Below are 20,187 nucleotides of genomic sequence, written 5' to 3'. Positions count from 1 at the left end.
TTCTTTTTAAAAATTTTATTTTATTTTAAGTTCCAGGATACACGTGCAGGATGTGCAGGTTTGTTACGTAGGAAAACGTCTTCTGTTTTTAATTCTTCTTTGTGAGTTAATTTTGTGCAGTTCTTAGATTTATCCAGTTCCTCCCTTGGGGAGTAGAAGCCTCTTGATGTAATAACTCTGCAACTGTTGTGATCTTTCCTGCTTCCTACTGAAAGAAACAATTCTAAACAAAGTCCAAGGTGAAAATCCTCCTTCTGGAGTCTCACATCACAAAACTGGAGTGAATGTAGGGAAAGTAAACCCTAAGTTTGTGCATGAACCAGTCTTATGATTCCAGTATGACATGGGTGAGTCAGAGACAGCAGCTCACTTCCAGCTGAGACCCTGAGCCAACCATTTTAAGTATCCAGATCTTTTCAAGCAGAGAGCTAAAGTAAAGCAAGATCTTAGGCTGCAGCTCCAACCTCATGCTGGCATTGAAACAGGAAGCCTCACAGCTAGGGTGCATTCCCCTGCGTGTCATGTGCTCCCCATGGAAAGTGTATGATTTTTTTTTCTGTTTCACTGCCAATAAAAGCAAAATAATATTGCTTTAATCATTTATTTTCTATTAATCTCAAGTAGCTACTATTTATCTAAAGGATTTTACTGTACATTGTACTTTGTTGTCCTTTAAAAGCCATTACTTTGTTATAACTTGGCACAGTGATTATTATGACATCTTCTAAATGACATCATATGATAGACAGATTCGACATAAAAACTACAGAAATACTTAATTTTATTTAGCTTATTCAGGTCTTTTCAAAAAACCTGTGGCTAGTTCTGAGTTCCCAACTTAAAGGTTAATTGAAAGACAATTCATAGAATAGCTTGATTTCATTTTGTTTGCATGTTGTCTTTCTTTTCCTCACTAATGCCAATAATTCTTATCATTTTGGTACTATTATTCTCTAGCTCTAGGATGATACAATGAACCGTTTGTTACTATGGGGGAGATATTTCATTTTATTTGCTATGCTTACATTTGTCAAATGATTCCCCAAATAAATATACATCTTTCTAGTCTCTGTCCTTTCAAAATTTCAGAATAATATTTCAGAAAAAAATTTATTTTGTTATACTGGGTATAATAATAATATAAGAAGAGAGAAAACCTAATAATATTTAAGAGTGTTGGCGTCTAACTTAAAAAGATTTTCCATTTTGAAACATCTCTTACTAAACAATCTATCACTTAGAAAAATTAAACTTCATGGTTAGTCTCATGTGTATGTGTGTGTTTCATGTCATTCTTCATTTCTGAAAATTCTGGACCATTTTCTATTTGAATATGGACAATTTGTCTTTCTATTTTCTCCCTTCTGCACCTACTTTTAGTCCTTAATTATTATTATTATGCAAAGTCACATGTATTATTATGCAAAGTTTTATGAGGTTCAAGAAAACCTTTGAATGTTTAAATTTGTTTTAAATTATTCTTGGAGAATTAGAAATTATCTTAACTTCCATAAACTAAAATCCTTAAAGGATTGTTTTAAAATCTCAAACATTTTAGTTAGTTTAAACTTGGCAAATTTAGCTTCCAAAGCATTGTGTTTTATTTCAATGATTTCATGACAGTTGGTTGGAGTGTGTGTTTGTGTGTGTGTGTGTGTATGTGTGTGTGTGTATGAGTGCATGCCTGTATTGGGGTGTGCGTGTACATACTTGTGTATGTACTTACTAGAAAATGCTTTCTAACTCTTTTTCCAAATATATAAAATTGAATTTATTTGCTTGGCTCCACATTCAAAATTTTATAGTAATGAAAGACTAAAATATGTTATTATAGATATTGCTTAAATATATTTTTATCAAATTATGTCATAATTATATAGATATGCTGGGGTGATGGGGAAAGAATTGCATTTAATTAGCACAGCAATAGGAAGAATTTATATGTTAAGCACAACCATAAAGTCTATTTAAAAATAAACTAACATATATGTATTTAGAAAATATATTTTGGAATCAATTTTATTTTATCTAGCTAATGTACATGACACCAAACATTGAAATGACATATGCTCCTCTGGAATGAACTCTGATTTTTTTGGTCTTACTCCTTATGCTGATCCATATGCTATAATATATATAAATCAACCTGTGGCCAAAACTCTGTTGTCAGGATTGAAATATCCTATTTATATGAGATTAAAAATAGCTAACAAAGAGTATCTCTAAAATGGATCCAACAATAAAACAATTACCCGAGATAAACAGCCTGAAATAGAGAAAAACAGGACAGGTTTCTCACATTGCACATGTAACATTACAATATGCATTTATAATGCAAATTAGGTAAATGAGAGAGATGAAATGGTATTGTTTTGCGTGAAAGTATTATATATAAAAATAGAACATAATGGACTATCATGCCACAAGGGTTTTTTGTTTTTGTTTTTGTTTTTTTAGTATCACACAGTTCTATTCCATATTTATCATTTGGTTCTATTTTTAGTCCCCAACTCTTACTGTCAAAATCAGACCTTCTTAAATTAAACATTAAAATACATCATATCAACCACGTACCACACAATTCCCCATATGGCGCTGTCCTCACATTCCACACACTACTCTCTCGACTTTTGCACGCATTCTGTTGCTATGGCCAAAAGTGAGTAAATTTAGCCTATGTGAAAATAAAGAACGCTTATCACCAGACACAGGCATCCCACCCAACTCAGAGGTTTCCTTCCTTTTTCCATCTCAAAGACAAATTTACAGAAGAAATTCTCCATCCCCTTGAATTTGCAACCAGAAAATCTGATATAAAGTTTACAACTAAAATTCTCCCAACCATCGTAAGAGTAAACTCTGTTGAGGAAGAGGATTTTCATTCAATTAACCATTCAATTAACCGTTTTCGATTGAGCACCTAGTATATGTCATGCACTTTGGTAGGCACAAAGAATACAATTATGAACAAAATAGACACAGTCCCTGCTCTCAAAAAGCTTTTACTATATATGTGACAGGAGATATTAATTAAGTCACAGTGATAGTATTATAATTAGATGACACACTAGTTGGCTGGCTGCCACAACAAAGTTCCACAAATTTAGTGGCTTAAACAAAGAAATTAATTGCCTCAGCGTTCTGGAGACAAAGATTCTGAGATCAAAGTATCAACACAGTTGGTTCCTTTTGTTGCCTATGAGGAAATATCTGTTCCATGCTTCTATCCTAGCTTCTTGCGGTTTTCTGGAAATCTTTGGCATTCTTTGGCTTGTAGACTCGTCAACCTCACCTCTGCCTTGATGTCCACATGGCAGAGTGTATGTGTGTGTGTGTGTGTGTCCAAATTTCCACTTTTTATAAGGACACTGGCCATTTTGGTTCATGGGTCCACCCTAATATAGTATGACCTCATCTTAACTAATTAAATCTGAAATTAACCCATTTTTGCATAAGGTCACAATCTGAAGTAGTAGGGATTAGAACTTCAACATATGACTTTGGCATAGGGAGAAGAGGACACAATTTAACCTAGAGCAGATAATAAGTGCTTTTAAATTAAAGGCCACCATTTTACTAGAGTCTAACGACATTCTGCAACCTGGAGCAGGATGTGAGGGCTGAATATTGGTGAGGGATAGTTTACCTAACAGTATGACTTGATGAAGAAAATAGAAAAAGAGAAATTGAACATAGATGCAGAAAGAGGGAAAAAGGCCACCCTAGACTCTCTCAAGTTTCCAGGTGATTTTGTTCCATTGTGTTCAAAACTAGGGGAAGCTAACCCATCAAAACATTGAATGAGCCTATCACTTTCTCTTCTACTGCACTTGAGATAAATGCCTATGAATGATTGTAGCATAGACAACACCAATGAACAGAAAACCTACTTTCAATCACGAGTCCCATCCAGAGACTAGAAAGACTAGACTCACTAGAGAGATAAAAAGCAGAAGTATATAAGAAAAAAATTCAATAATGAGACCAAAATATGTAGAACTTCAGTATGTACAGTTAAATTCATACAACATGCAATGTGTCACAGAAAAGGATTAAGAAAGATATATCCAGAGAACAATGTGAATTTTACAAGATAAAAATTGGCTAAATAGTTGCAAGATAAATATTGTATGATAAGTAGACACAGGAAGGCAAATATAGAGTAATTTTGTAAAGATATGATGAAATAAAATGTGGGACAAAGACAGTAGCAAGAACAGAGACGAGACCAATTGTAGAAACACCAGTGTATAGTAACACTTTCTGATAAGGTCTAAAGTGTATTTACCTCAGATTTTGGTACCTATTGACCTTAAAAGGCAGCCCCTGGAAATTAATATGGAAACTCTTGTAAGAAAGAAATGCTGGCAAATGTTTAATAGTTGACTTTCTGAAAAAAAAGTGTATATGAACAATATAAGTATAGATATAGATATACAAACCTAAATCCATTATAAATTTAACTGATATAAAGGATATGCAGCATATAACTTGCAAATAAGATATACATTACTCTTTATTGTAAATTTCTTATGGTGAATTTATTCAAACAAAATGGTATCATTTATTTTTTGCCAAATTCTTATATAGTCAACCTAGTTTTGCAATTAACAAATGAGCATAATTCCAACTGAATGTTGGTTAATATGAATGTTAACTTATTAATGAGTAAGATGACATTGAAACAATAGAGATATGTGTTGGAACTTCACTCATTCATCAAGGACTGGAATGATTTATTTGCCGATTGGATACCAATATTTAGGTACCAGAATATTTTCACCATGTGTGCTATTCGCAATGTAACAGCTACAGACACAAGATACTTTTAAGTTTAATCAGAATTATTATATTTTATCCATTACTTTATACAGTCTATACAGTTAAAAAATATATGAGGCTCTGACAATATCTGCAATGTATAAACTTCCACCATGGCTGATTTCAAGCTACCAACCTGTCATCATTGAATGCAAATTTGAGAAGAGATGCACAGAAGTACCACATCATTTGACGCTTTTACCATTTAGATATAATAGATATAACCTCAAGAACTTAGACAATAGTAAAATTACTTAAAATTGATGAGCGCTGAATATTTACTACTGTTTTAAAATGAATTGTCAGATTTTATAACTTAATTTTTTAGAATGATGGTGTTTAACAATTGGCTCCAAAATTACTGCAGATTTAACAATCAGCCCTCAAGCTTGTGAGAGCCAGCTCCAGTACTCCACTGAAACGAACTCACCCTGAAAGTGGAGAGTTTTTAGTCATCTAAATTTGGTTCAAGAGTAAGAGAGAAGAGAAGTTTCTGGCAAAGATAAGGTCTGCCACTCCAGTTAACATCGGGACACACCACTGGGTATTTTAGGATGAGGGGACTACAATAATAGAGTAAAAACTGAAAGAGTCATCATGTTAAAACAAGAAAGGCATTTGGTTATTAAAAGTTTAAGTCCAAAAATGAACCAGGAGTGAGAAATGTAGAGAGGTTTCAGTGTTTCCCTAAGGCAAATACCTAGACTGAGTGAGGATCAGAAGAGTTAATAAAACTTTCATTAAAATCCCCAAGAAAGCAGTGAGAAAGCCATCACTCAAAAACTAAGAGTTTATTGAATTTTGAGAACAACCGGTTCCAGGTGGCACCTGAAGCTGATATCCGAAAAGCTACTCTTGTTAATGTCGCCAGTGACCTTGAAATTGCCACCTAGAGTTAACAAATTTAGTCTTCAACTGACTTGACTTATCAATATTTGACATCGATGTCGATTTCCTTCTTCTTGTCTCATCTCATGCCCTGTCCTCGATGGTACCACTTATTTTTTCTTATTTGTTTTACTTCTAGCTACCTGGCATTTCTCCCATGTACCATTATTGACACATTTCAATGCCAGAGTTCCCCAGGGATCCATAATCATCTTTTTCCCCTTCTTACATCACACAGTCCAATGGTTATCAACCAGAGAAACTACCCTGAGGAGACACTTGGCAATGTCTAAAGGCATTTTTTGTTGTCACAGCTTGGAAAGAACTACTGACTTCTAGCAGGCAGAAACCAGGGGTGCTGCTAACCATCCCACAATGCACAGGAGAAGCCCCCACAACAAACACTTATCCACCCCAATGTCAATAATAACATAGTCTCCTCTTCCACTCGTACACTAATAACTCTCAAACTTGTATCTCTGGGCCAGAATTAGGCTTGAAATCTGCCTCTCTCAGTCCATTGTACTTTTCAGTTTTGAGTTTCACAGGCAGCTCTCATGGAACATGTCTAAGAAAAACTTCATCATTTCTTTCCCGAATCTACTCCTCTCCTTGCAGGCTCTAATTTTGCCATTGACACTAAAAATGGAGCTGAGATTTAACCTAGTCTACTCCACTTGTTTTACCCTTCAGGTCTCATCAGTTTCTAAGTCCCAAAGCTTCTGACTCCAATGCCTCTCTCAAAGGTGCTTCCTTTGCCTCAATACTGATACTTATCATATCATATTAAAAGCCTCTTAACTAATTATCCTGTTTCCAGATTTAGCTTCATTTAAGCCAGGCTCCTACAATGCATTCCTAGAGATCTTTCTAAAGTGAAAATCTGAATATAGTCTTCCCTTTATAAAAACTGTAATCGTTTCTAACTTTTCAAGGTTTATCCCTTTAGGAGGGATGCAAACATTTCATGATGATAGCAGCCAACTCTATGACGCTGATCCTCAATGCCATGATAAATTCCAGCTTTTCTGAAAAATATCATATTCTGAGAACAGCATTTCCTCTGTGCTGCCATACATTTGCTCATGATTTCATCTTACCCATTATTCCGCAAATTCCCATTTGCCTAGCTAGTATTCATTCATCCATCACAATTCAATTGAAATACCACCTGCTTTCTAATAGAGTGCAATTTTTTAAATGATAATATCCATTTTAATAAGAACATGAGAAAAAAGGCATTTTCATATAATATTGGTAGCTTTATAAACTCCAACAACCATTTGAAAAAGAATTTTTCCTTTCTTTTCTGGCAATTTTAAACACTTATTTTATGTTAAAATGTTAATATTTTTATTTTTTGGCAATTTTAAATAAGAATATATTTGCAAAGATGCTTTTTGCAACATTGTTTTCTAAGACATAAAAATAGAGATAACAGAATTACTTTAAAATATGTAAATTAGCTTCATGGAGTAACTTACAGGCATTTTTAAAATAAGGTAGATTCATATGTATTGATCTGAAAGTGAACCCTATATTGCTGGGGATGAAGATAGAACAGTATGTTATTATGATATGTCAGTGAAAGAAAAAAAGATTATTATTTGCTTATTTTAAATAAGCTTTTTATGTTGGAATAATTTTAAATTTATAGAAAATTTGTAAAGACAGTTCAGAGGATTTGTAAACACTTCCTCACCTATTTTCTCCCATTGTTAATATCTTACATTTCCACAATAGATTTCACAAAACTAAAAGAAAACAACATGGGTAAATTACTATTAACTAAACTCCAAACTTTATACAGTTTCCATCTGTTTTTCCACTAATATCCTTTTTCTGCTTCAAGATCTAATCTAGGGTACCACATTATATATATAGTTTTTTCATTGTTGGCTTTATACTCTTCTGTATTATTCGTATTTTTTTCAGTGTGCATATATAGTTCTAGCAGTGTTAATCAAAGGCTCAAGTGTTACTTCCTGGAGTTCTTCCCTATCTGAGTTGAATGCTCCTCCTCAGTTCACAGGGAATCTTGAGCATCCTTCCAAGATTACATGTATTACATCCTGTTATAATCATTAATTTTTTTTCTGCCTTTAAAACTGGTTTTAATTAGGCAACCCTGAAATAAGACAGCTCTCAGAATTATTAGCTTATTTTGTTTCTTCATGTCATTATACTCCTGGAGCCAATATGCAAGTACATTAATAAAAAAAAATAAAATACATAAATAATAAATATCATACATTGTAATAACAGACCCAAGGGATAAAACTACATAAAATATTTTTACTTGCATCTTTTTACGTGGTAATGAAATTGGTGAGCACTGAGAGGAAAGGTACAAATCTCACCAGCAGAAACTTAGAACCAGCTAACAAAATTTTCATTTTAAATTAATTGGGTCATTAAATGATTTCATAGTGACATCTTAATGTCAGATAGGGCATCAATAAAATCTGATTGTAGGGTCTGATAGCTAGAGATAACATATGTATAGCATGCAAATAATGCTTATTACTTTTCAGTGGGTGACAAACATTAACACTAATCATTGAGAGGTTTTGTAGATAATTCTAAATTGTTCTTTCAAAGAACCCTTTAGGGACCATTTTATTGATTAGAGATTTTAAAAAATCCTTCCCAAACAGTACACATCTGACCACTGAATGAATTTCCAATTCCCTGAAGGGGGTGGGTCACCCCTTCACAGCTGTGGGTGTTTCTCGTTGGGTGGAACGAGAGACTTGGAAAAGGAAAAGACACAAAGTGAAGAGAAAGAAATAAGGGGACCCAGGGGACCAGCGTTCAGCAGATGGAGGATCCCACTGGCTTCTGAGTTCCCTTAGTATTTATTGATTACTTATCGGTGTTTTTTAGAGAGGGGGATGTGTCATGGTCACAAGACAATAGTGGGGAGAGGGTCAGCAGACAAACACGTGAACAAAGGCCTTTGCATCGTAGACAAGGTAAAGAATCAAGTGCTGTGCTTTAGAAATGCATAGACATAAACATTTCAATGCTTTATTAAGCAGTACTGCCGCCCACATGTCTCACCTCCAGCCCTAAGGCAGTTTTTCCCTATCTCAGTAGATGGAACGTACAATCGGGTTTTATACCGAGACATTCCATTGCCCAGGGACAGGCAGGAGACAGATGCCTTTGTCTTGTCTCAACTGCAAGACGTATGCCTTCCTCTTATACTAATCCTCCTCAGCACAGACCCTTTACGGGTGTCGGGCTGGGGGACGGTCAGGTCTTTCCCTTCCCACGAGGCCATATTTCAGACTATCACATGGGGAGAAACCTTGGACAATACCTGGCTTTCCTAGGCAGAGGTCCCTGCGGCCTTCCGCAGTTTTTGTGTCCCTGGGTACTTGAGATTAGGGAGTGGTGATGACTCTTAAGGAGCATGCTGCCTTCAAGCATTTGTTTAACAAAGCACATCTTGCACAACCCTTAATCCATTTAACCTTGAGTTTGACACAGCACATGTTTTAGAGAGCACAGGGTTGGGGGTAAGGTCACAGATTAACAGCATCTCAAGGCGGAAGAATTTTTCTTAATACAGAACAAAATGGAGTCTCATGTCTACTTCTTTCTATACAGACATATTAACAATCTGATCTCTCTTGCTTTTCCCCACAATTCCCCAAGGAATATAATGGCCTCTGCTTTTAGAACTTTGATACATTTTATAAAATACATTTCAACTAGGTCTTCCGTTTCAGTGCAAAATATTCCTAATCTATTGCAAACATTGCTTGGAGTAATCAGATTAGTAGTAAAAAGGAGATAAGGGAGATGAAAAGTCGGTGGACTTTGATGAGAGCAAACACTTTAAGCCATAACAACAAAAGTATTAAAAATTACAAAGTAGCTACTGTTTCGTTCCATTTAAAATTAAAGAAAATCTCTTATAGCAAGTGAGTACAGCCACCTCTGCTTACACAATTTGAAAGCAGTAGATTAGGAAACAATACAAGGAAATTCTTTTTAAGGTTTGATGTAGCTTATGAGTCATCATGTAATTGAAGAAAATTGGTAAATATTCCTCAAAGTCAAGATCTCAGAAGAAGGAAGTTAGTCATAAGATCAAAAGAATTGAGCATGAACACCATCTTTAGGTAAATATTTAGAAACTTCCATAATATACACTCTCCTCAACATAGTACCACTGTAATATAAATAGTGTAACTGCTTCAAAGTCTATGCAGACCTTCTAACCAACCCAAACAAGGCAAAATCATCCAGTTTATACAGATATCCTCAGGTAGAGTTTATGAGCAAGGTGGAATTTTTACTGGTTGCATAAAATAATTGTTTAAAGAAAAGCAATAGCATAAAATAAGGAAACCCAGCAATTTATCAGAAGCCAAATAAACACCTTGGTATGGATGACCCAAGGCATATTTCCATATTACAATGCCAAACCAGGTCCACCTTTTGTTGGTCTTAGTATATAACACTAATGAGAGAATTCTTTTTAAACAAACTGATAAAAATTATTTAGCAGTAAACCTAGTCTCCAGCCTATATTAACTGTAAAGCTCTTGGCAACATATGAGTCAATATGTAGGTACATATATGGTATGTGTGTATACATATATAATATGGAGATAGAGACTGAGAGATTAGGTTTGATAAAATAAACCAAAATATTAATAACTAGAGCAGTGAGACCTTGGCTGATTTTTCTTTTCTTGATATTGTTTATATGTAAATCCAAAATTTTCTACTCTATTACTTCTGTAATAAGGAAAATGACATTAAAATTGTTTTTACAAACACAGCTTCCACTATTATATACACACATAAAAAATGAGTATGGGGACATTATGGGTATGTCAAAAATATATATAAGAGGGAAAATATCTAGTAACTAGTGTCTTCATTTTAACATTTATAGATGATAATATACAATCTCTTCGAGTTCTATGTGAGTTTAAATGTACCAGCTTCCACTTTTACGTTTTCTAATGCCTCGAGGAGATAATGATAAAGTGCATTCATAGGATAAAATAAAAAGGAAACAGCTCACAGTCTACTCTTGAAGGCACTATGCTAGGCATTTATTTATAATAATATCACATAAGATAGGCTTTATAATTCCAATTTTGCAGATGAGAAAAAATGCTTTGAGGAATTAATGTTTTACACTTCCAGAGTCAGAAATTAAGAATCCAAATTTAATTCTAAGTCTTCTCAGGGTATCAAAGAGTCTCTACACAGCACATACTAATATAGCCTGAGTAGCAACTGATATGACCCATTATAAGAAGAGTACTTTGGTTCTTACCCATTTCATTCCATGATTCATGGACAGTCCAGAAAGCTTCATGATTTCTGCAAATTCTCGGCCACTCTCCTCATTATAACAAGGAGTTGACTCACCTTCTCATGTCATTATTGGCTTCAAATGCCTCTTTGATCTAATTGCTGAATGACTTTAGTTTATGGATTGTACACATGCTGTCCTTGTTTTATAGCTCATCCAATCACAAATAGAAGAACATCTTTTTTATCTCTCTCAATTGCTTTCACTAAAGTATTTGCATATGGTTGAGAGATTAATTAAATTCTTGGAAAGTCAAAGTGAGATTAGACTCCAGTACTGCAAATGACTTTGTTCTAAGTAATAGGTGTACCACTTACTACTGGTCTGCAGCAGGCTGAATAAAGGCCCAACAAAGATTCTGTCCTAAGTCCAGAAATCTGTGAATATGGTAATGCCTTACATGGGAAAGGGACTTTACAAATGTGATTAGCTTAAGGATCTTGAGACAGGGAGGTCATTCTGAATTATCTGGGTTGGTCCAACGCTATCACAAAAGTCCTTAAAAGAGGGAGGCAGGAGCATCAGCCTCAGAAGGGAGGACATATGGCAGCAGAAGCAGAGGTTGCTTTGAAGATGGAGGAACGGGTAGCCAATGAATTCAAGCAGTTTCTAAAAGCTGGATAAAGCAAGGAATAGATTCTCCCCTCAAACATTCAGAAGGAATGCAATTCTACTGACACCTCGACTTTAACCAACTGAGACTGATTTGAAACCTCTGATCTCTGAAGCCTAAGAGAATAAATCTGGTTTGCTTTTAACCACTTAGTTTGTGGTAATTTGTACAGTAGGAACAGGAATCCAATATAAGATTCTTTTAGCTTCCTCTCCCAGTAGCAGGAGCTGCAACCTTCTGGCGGGCAGACACACAACACACTAGTCTGTAGTCATTTTTTCTTGATTCTATCGTTGTTCTCTTTCTTGCCCTTTTCTGATCAGTGGCAGGGCTACAGGTTAAGGCAAAAGTCCTCCTCCTTTTAAATCAGAAAAATTCATTTTTCTCCTGGACTTATTTCCAAATCCCAAACTTGGCAGCCTTTTGTAAACCAAAGATTCACAAGCATCTTCTAAATTACAAAAAACTAATTAGTAGTTAAGGAAAAGCAATGATTTATCCTAATTTTGACTTCAGAGAGGGATTTGTTAACATTTGGTTAATATTATATTTCTACATTCATCTGAAAAACGAGAACATTTCACTTGAAACCAAAGAAAAAGTAATAAAAGGATTATTGTGTATGAATTAGAAGCTTTTAATCCTAAGATTTCAAATTTTATATTTTATAGTTATTTACATTGTACAAAGCGGTAATGAGGAAGAGGAGGGTGAGAACAAGGGCTAACTGCTCATAACCCGCTAAGGACTTGGCATACATTCTCAGGCTTCATTCTCTCAACAAGGTGTTTGATGCAGGTACTTTTCTGCACTCCACTTTATAAATGAGGAAAGGGAAACTCACAGAGGCTGGGAACCTTGCTCAAGGTTACATAGTGATGGAGAAGCACTTAATTGAAATTAATTTGTGTCATGTCCTCCCCTCTAACTAATAAAAAACTGAGGCTCAGTTTAATTTCACTAAATGCAAGATCATGGAATAAATCAAATCAATACTACAGAAAGTTTGTAGAGCAAAAGGCTTGTTTTACATATAAGGGTTTTGTTCATGTCTGGTACCGATAGAAACAAGGCAAATGTTCAAATGCCTTTTATTTTCATAGGCTTTTTTAATAGTCTTGAGAGACACAGAAATCTAGCCTTTATCTGAATTGTGATAAAGACTAAATTGGTTAGGTGCTTCATGGCAGATTTTGAAGTGTGTCAGTTTTGCTAAGCTGGAGCTCTTTTCTCCAAGACTTTTTCCCTTGCACTTTTGCACTATTCCAGATTAGCGTGAACCAAACACACATTTGCATGAGATTTAGAAGTTGGAATTGAAGCAGTAACCATGTTCTTCTTACGCTCAGAGGCCAGTGCAGAGTGTGAGGGCCCGCTATGGCTCAGTGACATTCTCACTCACCTATGGCACACATGGTTCATGCCAGGCCACCTTTGGGCCCATAGCTTCTTCAGCTCTTGCTAGGAAAACTGAGTCAGCTTCTCCAACACTTAGGCCAGGTGTGTGCTAGGCACTGCAAGGAGAACAGCAGCTTCTCCTGCAAAAAGCTCCATCATTGAAGTTGCAAGCTTGGAAGCAATGAGAGATACATGTGGTGCCTCTCCATGTTCACAGGTTCCGGATCAGCCTTTCCGATTCCAGTTTGTCCACGAGTCCCCCCATTGTGTCCATTTTTCCTTCCAAACTACTTGCCCTGTGGACTTTCGCTACTAAAGTCAGACAGAAAAACAATAGTCTCACAAAGACTACGTATGTAGCCCGCACACTTGCGTAAAATCAAATCTCTGTAATAAATCCCTTATTGTACACCTATACTGTAGGTCCTCTTTTTCTGATCAAACCCTGAATGACCCACAGAAATTCTTGGGTTTGCAAACAAAAAAGAGATAGATAGATTAAAACACACACACACACGCACACCCTTGATATTCCTAATTGGAGTCAAAACTTCACCAAATCTTGATCATTGTAACTGCAGGACAGCCAGTGATAACGTATTGGTCTCAATGATTCTAAAACAACCAAAAATAGTTTTAAACAATCCAAGTATTAAAGCATATTCAAATATCATCAAAAAGGAAGAATGTCTACAGTGGTATCCAGGATCATTTTATTTTATTAAGGGTTGTATAACTTTCATGTTGGGTTTTGTTTTCCTTTTAACTAATTCAAGATGACAAGATTATAATTTCTAAATTACTCCCCCTTAATTGTAACTATTTTAATTTTGTAGAATACCACTAATTTTTCTTTAAATGCAGCTTAAGAAGGAAATATATTGAAATATTTCTTGTCCTCATGGGTATTTGAGAAACTGGGCAAGCTATGTGCCCGTTTGTTGATGGTTCAACTTTTTCCTAATGACAGACCAGAGGAGACCCCTCTGGCTAGTGTGACCTGTTTACAGTGGAGCTTGAGTCTGTTCATGTATTTTACTAAGTATTTTTGAATTTTCACATTGTTAGATACACAAGTTTCTGAACTTTAGACACCTATCTAATCTACTAGCTATAACACAGATTGCCTTTAGGCATATTAATTCACCTGATGGATTCCAGTTATTTGGAGACTTTCTGTGATATGTATAAAAGAGAGTGACTGTGACTTCTTAGTCACACGAGGAAACATAAAAAGTATAGCTTAACTAGCTGCTTTATCTGTTATGTCAAACTGACAAGTTGTCTTTAAAACTCTAACTTCTTGCTACCATGCAGACCAATAAAAGGTGGAATAAAGTTCAGTAAAGAGGAATTATTGAGGGATAATTAAGCCAAATTTGAAAGAAGAAATAAATGTTAAAAATCACCTCTTTATTTTATAGAAAACTGTATCAAATGCACGGCTGGTTGTTATGTAAAAATAAATTATTGATATAACTTATATTTGCCTCTCCATTTAAAAAGAGGACTGAGGAGAATAAATTATAAATGAGGTATTTACTGAGCAAAAGCCAATTTTTCTTTCTATTAGGAATCACACATTTTTGCCATTCTATCTGATGGCTGGAGCTGCACACTTGAGAGTTGACTCCACCTTAGCAAATGCTTCCGTACCTTATCCAAACACTCTCTTTTCTTATTTGCCTGGCACGCATTTAAAACAAATTTTCTTTGCCATCTTAAAAACAAGAAACAAACAACAACAAAACAAACATGTAAATAGAGTATTTAATCACAGAGAAGGGGATTAAGGCAACTTTGTCATAGGCCCCTTAAACTTTCTTTCTCCTTGGCAAAATGTCAACTTATATGGTTCTGTTTAACCCATCAAAAGTTTTTCAAGAATTTTGAAGGGCCTGAGATTTGACCCTACGTGCAATGTAACAAGTTTGTGTGCCACAGTTTCATGGAGGCTGATCAAAGACACAAGACTCCTGGGATAGAAACAAAGGCCTTTATTACTCATAGCACGACAGGAAGCATGAGTCTCATGGTTGTGTTGGTTCCTCTTGCTCTCTAAGTCCCACAGGGGTGACAGAGAGGCACCCAAGAGAATGCTGTGCATGCACAGGGTTTGCATCCCAGCCAAGTGACCCCTAAGCTTAGGAGGAGATATTACCTCTACCTTCCAATGTTGTTTGCTATAGAAACATCCTTGAAAAAAAAATAGCCAACAACAAAGATTGCTGGTATCTCTGCTCACAAGATGTGCAGAATTGTGAGAAACCCATGGAGAATTATCTCTCAACAAGTGTAAGCCAGACTTAGTTCCAAATCTTCATTATTATAAAGAGCTGATATTTGCCTACTCTTAACCTCAAAAAACGTGATCTAGTAAAGGGAAGGAGCATTCTCTATAGCAGGTGAAATTATTTCAAAGTAATTTATTGGGCTTCCAATTACATGTGGTATTCATTTTATTAGGACTGTATCAAGCAAATCACCTGTTAAAAAAACAGTTCATTCCTTAACTACTTCACCTTACATATATTAAGAGTAATGCTCTCAGGAACGTGTCTTAACCTGTTTGGGCCTTTAAAAAAAAAATGCACAATTTATCCTTCACATCTCTGGAGGCTGGGAAATCCAAGATCAAAGCACCAGATCCAGCGTCTACTGAGGGCATACTTTCTGGTTCTGTGTCTTCACATCGTGGAAGGAATAAATGAGTTTTCTTTGGCCTATTTTTATAAGGCCACTGATCACATTTATGATGATGTAATCACTTCCCAAAAGGCCTTCATCACCTAATACCATCACTTTGGGTGTTAGGATTTCAACATATGAATTTAGGGGTTAGAAACATTCATATCATAGCAGAATGTATTTATTCACATGCTATGAGAATAAAATGCTGCCTCAAAAAATAGAGTGTCAATTAGAGGAAAAATGGTGGATAAGAGGCAGGACTAACTTGTAGCTCCCACTCAGAGGGACAGAGCTATGAAGACTCATATCATGAACTTTTGCTCCAAGAACTACCACAGAAATATACCAGGTAAGCCCACAGAATCCACAGACCCTCTGAAAGAGGTGGATTGCTGCTGAAGATTCCGTGGGACAGCCAAGCTTGCTTTCTCAGCTGGGAGGCCTGTAGCCTGGGGCAAGTTCTCAGCCCTGCTCACCAGCTGCCTGGAAATAAACTTCATGCTCTTTGAGGGGCACGGTGGGAGTGAGACTGGCCTTTTGGGCTGCGGGCTGCATGGGAACTGAATGAGGCCTGTGGCTGTTGGCTTTCCCTCACTTCCCTGGTTACCTATGTCACACAGCAGAGACAGCGATAATCCCCTTGGGAACGTAAGTCCATTGGCTTGGAAACCACACCCTCATATGCCACAGCAGCCACAGCAAGCCCTGCCCAAGGAGAGTCTGAGCTCAGAAATGCCTAACCCTGCCCCCATCTGATGGTCTTTCCCTACCCAGCCTGGTCGCTGAAGACAAAGGACATAATATCTTGGGAGCTCCATGACCCTGCCCACCACCTGATACTCCCTATACTACCAAAGCTAATGTGCTTGTAAAAATGCTACTTCCTGGCTGGAGGCCAACAAACACAAAACCAGTGCACTTAACAAAAATACCACCAAGGATCTCCTCAGAGTCCACTTCACTCCCCCCACTACCTCCACAGGAACAGGTACTGGTATCCATGGCTGAAAGACTTGAAATTAGATTATATCACAGGACTTTTTGCAGACACTCCCCAGTACCATCCTGGAGCCTGGTAGCTCCACTAGGTAGCCAGATACAGAAGTGAAATAGCAATCAATGCAGTTAGGCTCTGGGGAGCCCCATCCATTGGGGAAAAGGAGAGAACACCACATCAAGGGAACACCTCGTGAAACAAAAGAATCTGAACAGCAGCCCTTGAGTCCCAGATCTTCCCTCTGACATAGTCTACCCAAATGAGAAGGAACCAGAAAAGCAATTCTGGTAATATGATTAAGCAAGGTTCTTTAACACCTCCAAAAGATCACACTAGCTCACCAGTAATGAACCCAAACAAAGACAAAACCTCTGAATTGACAGAAAAAAAATTAGAAGGTCAAGTACTAAGCCAATCAAGGAGTCTCTAGGGAAAGGTGAAGCCTAGCTTACAGAAATAAAATATATATATATATATATATAAGATATGAAGGGAAGAATCTCTAGTTAAATAGATAGCATAAATGAAAAACAATCACAACTTTTGAAAATCAAGGACACACTTAGAAAAATGCAAAACGCACAGGAAAGTCTCAGCAACAGAATCAAACAAACAAGTAAAAGAAAGAACTTCAGAGCTCAAAAAGAAGGCTTTTGAATTAACCCAATACAACACAGACAAAGAAAAAAGAATTTTAAAAAATGAACAAAGTCTCCAATAAGTTTGGGATTATGTTAAATGCCCAAACATAAGAATAATTGGTGTTCTTAAGGAAGAAGAGAAATCTAAAAGATTGGAAAACATATTTGAGGAAAAAATTGAGGAAAACTTCCTGGGCCTTGCTAGACATCTAGACATTCAAATACAAGAAATTCAAATAACACTTGGGAAATTCATTGCAGAAAGGTCATTGCCTAGGCACATAGTCATTAGGTTATCTAAAGTCAAAATGAAGGAAAGAATCTTAAGAGCTGGGCGACAAAAGCATCAGGTAACCTATAAAGGAAAACCTATCTGATTAGCAGCACACTTCTCAGCAGAAATCCTACAAGCCAGAAGGTATTAGGATTCTATCTTTAGCCTCCTTAAACAAAACAATTATTAGCCAAGAATTTTGTATCCAGCAAAATTAAGCTTCAGAAATGAAGGAAAGATACAGTATTTTTCAGACAAATATATGCTGAGAGAATTTGCCACTCCAAGCCAGCACTACAAGAACTGTTAAATGGAGCTCTAAATCATGAACCCAAATCCTCAACGTACACCAAAATAGAATCTCCTTAAAGTATAAATCTCACAGGACCTATAAAACAATAACACAATGAAAAAAAAACCACAAAAGGTATTCAGGCAACAAACAGCATGGTGAATAGAATAGTACCTCACATCTCAATATTAATATTGAATGTATATGGCCTAAATGCTCCACCTAAAAGATACAGAATGGGCCGGTGTGGTGGCCCATGCCTGTAATCCCAGCACTTTGAGAGGCCTAGGTGGACGGATCACCTGAGGTTAGGAGTTCAAGACCAGCCTGGCCAACATAGTGAAACCTCATCTCTACTAAAAATACAAAAATTAGCCAGATGCAGTGGCATGTACCTGTAGACTCAGCTACTTAGGAGGCTGAGGCAGGAGAATTGCTTGAACCCAGGAGGCAGAGGTAGCAGTGAGCCAAGATTGCACCCTGCACTCCAGCCTGGGTGACAGAGCAAGACTCTGTCTCTAACAAAAAAAAAAAAAGATACAGAATAGCAGAATGGATAAGAACTCATCAACCAAGTATCTGCTGTCTTCAACAGACTCACCTGACACATAAGACTCACATAAACTTAAGGTAACAGGGTGGAAAAAGACATTCCATGCAATGGACACCAAAAGTGAGCAGGAGTAGCTATCCTTATATCAGAAAAAAACAAACATTAAAGCAAGAGCAGTTTAAAAAATACAAAGAGGAACATTATATAATGATAAAAGAACTAGTCCAACAGGAAAATATCACAATCTTAAATATATATGTGCCTAACACTGGAGCTCCCAAATTTATAAAACAATTACTACTAGACCCAAGAAATGAGATAGACAGCAACACAATAATAGTAACAGACTTAAAAAAAATAATAATACTCCACTGATAGCACTAGGCAGGTCATCAAGAAAGAAAGTCAACAAAGAAACAATGGACTTAAACTATACCCTAGAACAAATGGATTAACAGGTATTTACAGAACATTCTACCCAACATTCTATGCAGAATATACATTCTATTCAACAACACATAGAACGTTCTCCAAGACAGACCATATGATAGGCCACAAAACACGTCTCAACACATTTAAGAAAACGGAAATTACACCAAGCACTCTGATGTAATTTACATCAAGCACTCTGATGTAATTTACATCAAGTACTCTGATGTAATTTACACCAAGTACTCTGATGTAATTTACACCAAGTACTCTGATGTAAACTCTGAGCAAACCAATAACAATCAGTGAGATTGAAATGATAATAAGGAAAATTACCAACAAAAAATAGTCCAGAACCAGATGGATTCACAGCTGAATTCTCTCAGACATTCAAAGGACTGGTACCAATCTTATCAACACTCTTCCAAAAGATAGAGAAAGAGGGAATCCTCCTGAAATCATTCTATGAAGCCAGTATCATGCTAATACCAAAACCAGAACAGGACATAACAAAAAAAAAAAAGGAAACTATAGATCAACATCCCTGATGAACACAGATGCAAAAATCCTCAACAAAATACTAGTGAACCGAGGCTGACAGTATATCAAAAAGAGGATACACCATGATCAAGTGGATTTCATACCAGGGATGCAGGGATGGTTTAACATCTGCAAGTCAATAAATGTGATACACCATATAAACAGAATTAAAAACAAAAATCCCATGGTCATGTCAGTACACACAGAAAAAGCATTTGTCAAAATCCAGCATTCCCTTTTGATTAAAACTCTCAGAAAAATCAGCATAGAAAGGACATAGCTTAGGGAAATAAAAGCCATCTATGACAAACCCACAGCCAACATTATACTGAATGGGGAAAAGTTGAGAACATTCCCCTTGGAAACTGGAACAAAACAATGATGCCCATTCTCACCACTTCTGCTCAACATAGTACTGGAAGTCCTAGTCAGAGCTCTCAGACAAGAGAAAGAAGGAAAGGGCATCCAAATTGGTAATGAGGAAGTCAAAGTGTCGCTGTTTGCTGATGACACTATTGTATACCTAGAAAACCCTAAAGACTCATTTAAAAAGCTCCTAGAACTGGTAAATGAATCCAGCAAAGTCTCAGGATAAAATATTTGTGTACACAAATTAGTAGCTCTGCTATATGCCAACAGTGACCAAGCTGAGAATCAAATCAACAACTCAACCCCTTTAACAATAGCTAAAAATAAAAAATAAAAT

At 36.3% G+C, this 20,187-nt stretch overlaps 1 long non-coding RNA gene across 1 annotated transcript in view; it reads right to left on the bottom strand.

Annotated features, from left to right (window-relative positions):
* LOC129059347 (uncharacterized) overlaps positions 1-20,187 on the bottom strand; it is a 63,168-nt gene that overhangs the window by 36,571 nt on the left and 6,410 nt on the right. The window lies entirely within an intron of this gene.

Source organism: Pongo abelii, chromosome 4 (assembly GCF_028885655.2).
Source record: "Pongo abelii isolate AG06213 chromosome 4, NHGRI_mPonAbe1-v2.0_pri, whole genome shotgun sequence".
In the NCBI taxonomy this organism is placed as follows: domain Eukaryota; kingdom Metazoa; phylum Chordata; class Mammalia; order Primates; family Hominidae; genus Pongo; species Pongo abelii.
The sequence above is the reverse complement of the archived record's forward strand: the minus strand, read 5'-3'. Positions and strand labels throughout refer to the sequence as shown.